The sequence below is a fragment of the Miscanthus floridulus genome, chromosome 1, assembly GCF_019320115.1.
Source record: "Miscanthus floridulus cultivar M001 chromosome 1, ASM1932011v1, whole genome shotgun sequence".
Taxonomy (NCBI): domain Eukaryota; kingdom Viridiplantae; phylum Streptophyta; class Magnoliopsida; order Poales; family Poaceae; genus Miscanthus; species Miscanthus floridulus.
The window spans coordinates 169,960,666-169,970,004 of record NC_089580.1 but is presented as its reverse complement, the minus strand read 5'-3'; positions in this window follow the sequence as shown (position 1 = coordinate 169,970,004).

The following is a 9,339-nucleotide window of genomic DNA, read 5'->3' as shown; positions in this document are numbered from 1 at the left end:
AATGGGTGCCAGAAACGATAATCAAGTCATAGATCCTTCTCATCTACAGCATAAAGGTTCCTTCCCCTCATGGACCTGATGTCCTTAACCCGGTGATGATAGTCCACTGGTAGAGGAGGAGGCCACCCACAAGCATGATTCAAAGACATGGCGGGCTCCCGCATGATTGGCAAAACACCCATGAATGGAACAAGCTAAGAGACAAACCTCGGACCACGAGTCGGGGTGCGAGTCGATGGAGCAGCAATGGTGCGGCCAGCACGCTCAAGAGCTTCCTCTTCTTCATCAATAATCGACACATCCCCAACAGAGGCAGGAGCAGGAGGAGGAGCGACAGTCGATGACCCTTGGTCGACACGGTGATGGGCAGCATGGGATCCACCAACAGCAACACGGGGACCACTAGCACCAGCACGGGGATATGCCGCTTTGGTGCGGCCAGACAGCTTGGGAATAGCGGCATGTTCTTGGTTCTTCTTTGGTCGCTTTTCCCTATGACGCGAGGGACTACCACCATCCATGACTGCGAAGAACACGAAGTGGAACTAAGAAATAATACAACAAGAAGCAAAGGAACATCGAGAATTGAAGAAACACCAATGGAGTGGTCACCCTAGGGTCAGGAGTTCTGGCCTTAGTCGGTACTTTCGATAGCCGGAAGTTTTGGCCTATCGTCGGGAGTTCCAACGGTCTCCAGGACCTCCGACGCCCATGGTGACCATCCCATTCATAGGGTTTCAAATTGCAACACACATTCATGCAAGGAGGATAGAGGAGTAGAGAGGGAGAAAGAATAAAGGCAAATCATAAGGTACATTGGATTAGGGTTAGGGCGACATGAAAGTACCTTGAATTGAGGAAAGAGGAGACAAAGAGAAACAAATCGCAGTTCATAAACAAATCCATGAGCCCTAGCTCCACCATGAACGGAATCACCACCACACCACCTAGCCGAGGAAGATCGAAGCACAGGCGGTGATCGGAAGAGCCGATAGGACTCCCGGTAGCGCAACTGGAAGAGAAGGGAGCCGGAACCTCCGGCAGGCTGGAGCCACAGGTAGGGCACGATGGTACGAGGAGCGAGTGGTGGCGTGAGGGAGGGCGGGGTGGCGCGAGGGAGGTGAGGGCGATGCGAGGAGAGGCGAGGGCGACGTGAGAGAGAGAGAGAGGAAATAACCACAGGTCGGGCCGAGTAAAAAAGATATAACCCAAGAGCAAACGACGCGGCGTGGTTAAAAACACAGATCTGCATCGGAACTCCTAGTTTACGTCGAGACTTCTGGCAGTCGGGACTCCCGGCGAGAGCCGTGACTTCTGGACATTGAGAATTCCAGCGTACGTCAGGACTTTCGACGTAGGGAAATAGAAAAACACCTCAACCTGCACTCACCCTACCATGTGGGGCAAAAATATGATGGACACTAACATTTTCACAAGTGACTAGATTTCATTCAACCAACACAAAGCAATAGTCACTCATGAAAATTATAAAATAGATTTTGAAAGTGTCACACAATGTTTTCTTAATTCTTTTCTCCTAACTAGATCAAACAAAATGTGTGTGCAAGGGATCAAGCCACGTTACGAGAATCAATGATATTTAGTTCACTCCTCAAAGCACAAAATCTTGACTCATCTAGGGGCTTTGTGAAGATATCGGCTAATTGCTTTTCGGTGCTCACATGATGAATGACGATATCTCCTTTGGCTTCGTGGTCTCTCAAAAAATGATACCGGATGTCTATGTGCTTTGTTCGAGATTGGTTTACAGGGTTGTTTGCCAACTTAATGGCACTCTCGTTGTCACACAAAAGTAGAATCTTGGTTAACTCACATCCAAAGTCCTTTAAAGTTTGCTTCATCTAAAGTAGTTGGGCATAGCAAGCGTCGGCCGCCACATACTCGGCTTTGGTGGTGGACAAAGCAACGGAGTTTTGCTTCTTAGAGCTCCAAGACACCAAGGATCGACCAATAAATTAGCAAGTCCCGGTAGTACTCTTTTAGGTTACTTTGCAACCGGCATAATCCGAATCGGAATAGCCAAGTAACTCAAAAGTAGAGCCCTTAGCATACCACAAGCCAAGATTAGGAGTGTCCACTAAATACCAAAAAATTCTCTTAACAACCATAAAATGACATTCTTTTGGATTAGCTTGAAATCTTGCACACATGCACACGCTAAGCATAATATCGGGCCTAGATGCACAAAGATAAAGAAGTGATCTAATCATGGAGTGATATACCTTTTGATCGACGTCCTTTTCTCCTTGATTAAGATCAAGATGTCTATTGGTTGGCATGGGTGTCTTGATGGGCTTGGCCTTGTCCAAGTTAAACTTTTTCAACATGTCGTTGGTGTACTTGGTTTGACTTATGAACATGCCATCCTTGAGTTGCTTGATTTGAAATCCAAGGAAAAACTTCAACTCTCCCATCATAGACATCTCGAACCTATTTGTTATTATCCTACTAAATTCCTCACAAAAAGCCACATTAGAACTACCAAATATTATATCATTGACATATATTTGGCAAACAAAGATATCATTATTGACATTGCGAGTAAACAAAGGAGCATCGGCCTTTTCTATCTCAAAACCTTGTTTGAGTAGGAAATCCTTTAAGCAATCATACCAAGCTCTAAGGCTTGTTTAAGCCCATAGAGCGCCTTATCGAGCTTGTAGACATGGTTTGGATACCTAGGGTCTTCAAAGCCCGGTGGTTGCTCTACAAACACCAACTCGGATAGGGGGCCATTGAGAAATGCACTCTTCACATCCATTTGATATAGCTTAAAATCATGATGAGCGGCATAGGCAAGTAGAATACGAATTAATTCTAGCCTAGCCACCAGTGCATTGGTCTCCCTAAAATCCAAGCCTTCAATTTGAGTGAATCCTTGAGCCACCAACCTTGCCTTGTTTCTTGTTACCACGCCATGCTCATCTTGCTTGTTGCAGAAGACCCACTTGGTTCCAATCACATTTTGCTTAGGCCTTTCCACCAAGGACCAGACTTCATTCCGAGTGAAGTTGTTCAACTCCTCTTGCATGGCTATCATCCAATCCGGATCATCAAGTGCCTCTTCCACCCTACGAGGTTTCAAAGGAGAAACAAACGAGTAATGTTTGCTGAAACTTGCTAAATAGGAATATGTAGTTACCCCTCGTCGAACGATCCCCAATATGTTATCAATGGGATGATCCCATTGAATGGATTGATACACTCTAGGACATGGCACTTGAGTTGATATTTGGATAGGGCCATCATCATCATCATCATCATCATGGTCTTGATCGATTGGAGGATCACAATCATGAGCTTGTGGAGGGTTGACTTCACTTCTTTCTTCATTGTTGAGTTGGTATTGAGCTTGCTCATTGTTGACACCATCTTCATGAGAATGACCTTATGCTTCATTTGATCTCCCATCTTGATTATTTCTTGTTGCGGAAGCTTTACCATGTTCATTGGATGACACATGATGAATGGTTGGATCAAGATCATCATGCACAACATGGTCTTCATCTTCATCTTCGATGGGCTTTACTTCACCAATGGCAAGCTTCTTGATTGCTTTGTGTGTAGCTTCTTCATTACCTACAATCTCAACATTGACTTGCTCCTTTTGAGAGCCGCCGGTTTCATCAAAAGTCATATCTACCGCGATTTTAATCAAACCGGTGGTTTTATTGAATATACAATATCCATGTTCGTTAGTACCATAACCAAATATGAAACCTTCATCAACCTTTGGTGCAAACTTAGAGCTTTTGGATTTCTTGTTAAGTATGAAACATTTGGATCCAAAAACTCTAAAGTAGTGCACCTTAGGCTTTTTACCGGTTAGAAGTTCATAGGTGGTCTTTTCTCTTTTCTTGTGAAGATATAAGCGGTTGATGGCATGGCATGCCGTGTTGACCGCTTCCACCCAATAGTTGGTTGGAGTCTTGTACTCATCCAACATTGCTCTTACGGCTTCTATGAGCGTTTGGTTCTTCCTCTCCACAACACCATTTTGTTGTGGAGTATATGGAACCAAAAACTCATGCTTGATTCCTTCTTCATCAAGGAACTCTTCAATGTTGGTGTTCTTGAACTCCATCCCATTGTTACTTCTAACTCTCTTGATTTTGACATCAAACTCATTTTGGGCTCTTCTTGCAAACTTCTTGAAGATACCTTGGACTTCACTCTTTTTACGCAAAAAGAATACCCAAGTGAAACAAGAATAATAATCAACAATTACAAAACTATATTTGTTACCACCAATGCTTATATAAGCGACGGGTCCAAATATGTCCATGTGAAGCAACTCCAATGACCTTTTGGTTGTCACAACATTCTTGACAGGATGTTTAGCTCCAACTTGTTTTCCCGCTTGGCATGCGCTACAAATCCTATCTTTCTCAAAAGAAATATTTGTTAGTCCAAGGATGTGTTCGCCTTTTTGAAGTTTGGCCAAGTTCCTCATCCCAACATGGACAAGTCGGCGATGCCATAACCAACCCATGCTAGATTTTGCCATTAAACAAATCTCAGGATTTACTCTATTTGATGTGAAATCAACTAGATAGAGTTTCTCTTTTAAATGACCCGTAAATGCAATAGAGGAATCCTCCCTTCTATAGACTTCCACACTCTTATCCGTAAAGAGACAATTGTAACCCATCTCATAAAGTTGTGAGACGGACAACAAATTGTATCTCAACGAATTTGCAAGTAAAACATTTGAAATGGAATTATCATTTAATATAGCAATTTTACCCAAACCGAGGACTTCTCCTTTTCCATTGTCACCAAATACAATATTTCCACTTTGATCATGACTTGGTTGGATTGATGTGAACATGTCCTTCTCTCCGGTCATATGATTGGTGCATCCACTATCCAACACCCAACTTGTTTCACCGAAGGAATATTCCTACAAAGACAAATTAAGCTTTTGTTTTAGGTACCCAAAAAGATTTAGGTTCTAGGGGGTTAGTCACATAAAACTTGGGCACCCAAACACTCCTCATAATTTCCTTTCTCTTTTGGGCACCAACATACTTAACCACAATCTTGCCATCCTTGCCCCAACAACACATATAGTCACTAGCATAGCACCATGGAAGTGGTGCTTGTGGCTTGGGGGCTCGTATTGCTTCGTCTTGATTGTCTTGTTACTTGTAGGTTGGATCTTTAGAATGTATACCTTGTTGTTGGCCTTGCATATAAGCTCATCAAGAGCAACATCCTTATTGAACTTCACACAAGGCACACCATTGATCATGTTCCTTTCATTGGCCTTTCCATCATACCTATTATAGCCAATGCCTTCCTTGATTGATGGGTGCCTTGATGACTTGTATATAGTCTTGTTGGATTGCTCTTGACACTTGCACCCATTCTTCAAGATCATCTTCAACCTATGAATCTCCTTGTCTTTCTTCTCTAACTCAACAAGGTTAGTTGTATATGCATTCACATCAATTTTATACAATCTTTTACAACCATTACTAGTGGAGACATTAGAGTCTTCGGTTGCCTTAGGAGAAGTTGAAGTGCTAGCCCAAAGAGTACTATAGTTTAGCTCAAGATTTTGATATTTTTCTTCCAAGCTTGTGAGGCTTTCTTGAGCTATACTCTTCTCATTCTTGAGGCTAGCTACTTGATCATTAACCGAGGAATGTTCCTTAGTCAATTTCCCAATTGAGTCATTGGCTAAAGACAATTCAACGGTTAACTTCTTAACCTTCATCTTTTCCTCGGCGATAGATGCTTCAAGAGCAAGGTTTTTCTCTCTCTCTTAAGTGATTATATCTCCTTGCATCTCTAAGCATCTATCCTTCTTCTCTAATTTCTTCATTAGTGTTTTTATTTTAGTGAAGGCCTTTTTACCAAATTTCTTTATCATGGTTGCTTCAATTTCTTCTATGTTATCATCACAACTATCATACTCATCACTAGAGGGATCGGGTGTAGTATGTACCTTCTCCCCTTTTGCCATGAGACAAGTTGGGGTGTAGTAGTCATTGTCGATGAGGTTGGAGAAGAGCTTCGGTGGTGAAGATAAGTTGAGGAAGAGTTTTGGTGGTGAAATTGAGTTGGGGAAGATCATGGTTGGTGAAGAAGAGTGGTGGATGGCGATGTTTGTAGCTCCCTTCTTCTCATCATCACTTGAGTCACTATCACTTGACTCCCATTCTTCCCCAAGATGAGCTTCACCTCTCTTCTTGCCTTTGTTCTTCTTGTCTTCATCCTTGTCATGCTTGTGCTTCTTCTTCTCATTAGAACAATCGGCTATGAAGTGACCGGTTTGACCACATCCATAGCAAAATCTCTTTTTGGAACCTTCTCTTTCCATCACCATATGTCTTGCGGTTGATCTTCTTCTTCATAAACTTTCTAAGATTTCTAATCATAAATGCAACCTCCGCATCAGAATCTTCTTCTCCACTTGAGGAATCATGCTTCACTTTCTTCTTCTTCTCTTGACTTAAACCTTGACCTTCATGTTGTTGAGTTGCTTTAAGGGCTGCACTCTTGTTGTATCCCATTGCATTAGGATTTTGATTGTGAGCATTGATTGTATCTTCATCTAGACACTCAGGATACTTGAGTTTTGAAAGAACTTCTTGGGGGTGTCATCTCATCATAACCGGGCCTTTCTATGATCACAGATGCTAGCATGTTGTTCTTGGCTCTATAGGTTCTCAATATTTTTCTAGCAACCTTGTTGTCATCCCATTCGGTGCTTTCAAGAGCTCTTATGCGGTTGACCAATGCCATGAGCCTATCAAACATGGATTGTGTTGTTTCATTTTGCAAGAACACAAATATTTCTAATTCACCATGAAGTAACTCAATGTTGCCTTTGCTCACACTTTTATCTCCTTCAAATGACACTTTCAAAGTATCCCAAATTTATTTTGCACTTTCCATTCCATTCACTTTTCTAAACTCATCCGAAGCTAGGCTTGACACAAGCAATGCTACAGCTTGTGCATTTTGATGGAGGTTGTGCACTTCTTCTAGAGTTATCTCTCTATCTTCATCGGTAGGAATCATCACACCAACATCCATAACTTCCCAAAGTCTTGCGACAATAAGATGCATCTTCATCTTGTAAGACCAATTGGTGTATCTTGTTCTATCAAAGTGAGGTGGTTTGCCAATGTTGACGAACGAAGTATGTAGTGTTGAACCTTTTATGAGTTGTCCATAGTCAAAACTCATGTTTGAATATATTCCCTTTCCATGAGCATGCTCATCAGCTCCAATATCACTAGCGGCATTTTGTTTGCTTCATTCTTGTCACTTGTATCATTCTTGACACTTATTGAATCATCAACCTTCTTGCTCAATTCTTCCTTCATCTTGCTCATCTCATCTTGCATCTTTTTCATTTCATCTTGAAAGAGCTTGACTTGAGCAGCCATCAACTCTTCAGCTATTTTCTTGGCCATCTCGGCGGCAATGGATTGCATCTTGTCGGACTCCGACATTGTTTCTTCTCACATGGTGAAGTGTTAAAAGAAGAACTTGCTTCGATACCAATTGAAAGGATCTAACATTGCCTAGAGGGGGGTGAATAGGCATATCTAAAAATTAACTGCAAATGCTAAGTTCAAATTTATTAGTCAATGTTAGAAGTCCCGACGTTTGGGTCGGAACTCCCGACGTCGTCAGAAGTTCCGGCGCAAACGTCAGCAGTCCCGACGCCTACGTGAACTACAAAAGCGATGCCAAATTTAACTTTGCGGATAAATAATCTTACAACCCCACTTCCTAGTGGTTTGGTGAAGATGTTGGGTCACTCCCTTAATGTCGTAATGCCTCCAAATCATAGATCGAGTCCAAACCCTAAAATGAAGTTCAAGAGAGAGAAAGAGACAAACAAATACAAGTAATCTCAAGCAATCACAACAACAAGCACACGAGACACAAGGATTTATTTCAAGGTTCGGTAACTCCACAAAGGAGCTCCTATGTCCTCGTTGTTGAGGTGACCACCAACGTTAGAGTCTCTTCCACCCCCTTGCCTCTCTCAAAGCGACCACAAAGGTCGCTTGAGCTTTCCACTAAGAAATCAAAGGGTAATACAAACTTCCCAAGGCTCTTCCATAATATGGAAGCTCTTGGGCAATGCCTAGCCGGCTAGGGGCAAAGCCCCAAGAGTAATAGACGCAAAATCAACCGGCTTGATGAAAAAATCAAGTGCTCAAGCTTGCCAAAGTGATTCTCACTTAATCCACTCTCCTTTCACTCAAAACCCTAAGAGAATCAAAGATTAGAGCAAAGGAGGGAGGAGAGAGGTGCCTTTTGTGGCAGAACCACCTAATCTAATGCCTCCCTGGAGTGCTTATCTTCCATTAGACACTAAGCACCTAGGGGAGAACACTAAATTACCGGTTCCATCGGGCACACCCCCGGGGAGAACCCAAAAATCCACATTTTTGCCATCAGGATCACAAATGAGAGAATAAAGCTTACAACATCTAACAATTTCTTACATCACTTTTATTACAACATCAGAGTATAGTAGTTATTATTGTAACAGCGGAATATAAACATGTGATTAGAATTATAGCGGAAATGCATATCTAATCATGACATGATGAAGTATTGATATATAAACTACGACAACAGATTATGAAACTTTCATTTATAAAAGCATTTGGTGAGAGTTATAAATAACAACTACGATCACAGCATAAAAGAATTCTCGCTGAGCCCACCAGGAGGTATCCACACACAAGGGTTAGCTCTAGCATCCACCTATCACCTGCAACAGGGGGAATAAAACCCTGAGTACTCAATTGTACTCAGCAAGACTTACCCGACAGGAGGAAAGAAAAGACTCTAAGGATATGCAAGGCTATCTGGCTTGTGGGTTTATCACATCTGCAGGAAGCATTACTAAGCGTGCGTCCTTATATTTGATTTTTATTAATAGCTGCATTAGTTCATTAACTAACCATTCTATGTAAGCATCTGTGCTACTTTCAAGCAGGTGGTAAGCAATCAGATTTCCTTTTTCCATCTTTAGTTCTTACTATGGTGCTAGGCATGAAATAAGCCGTACCAAATTTCTCGGCGATTCATGAATCAATGCCCCTAGCTGAGTACCCCAAAAACACACGCCCCGCTTGTGCCCAAGGCATAAGCAGGACCAACCCATCACTCTCATGTCCTGGGGTCCTAGGTCCCCGTCCAAACTAGGATTCCAAGCCCCCGCACCTGAGTCCCAGACTCAGTGCGGTGCAAAGACCTCCTCCACCAAAAAGAAACCTTGACAGTCGGTCTAGAAAGAGCCAAAACCCACGACAAGAGAGCAATGAATCTTTCAAGCAC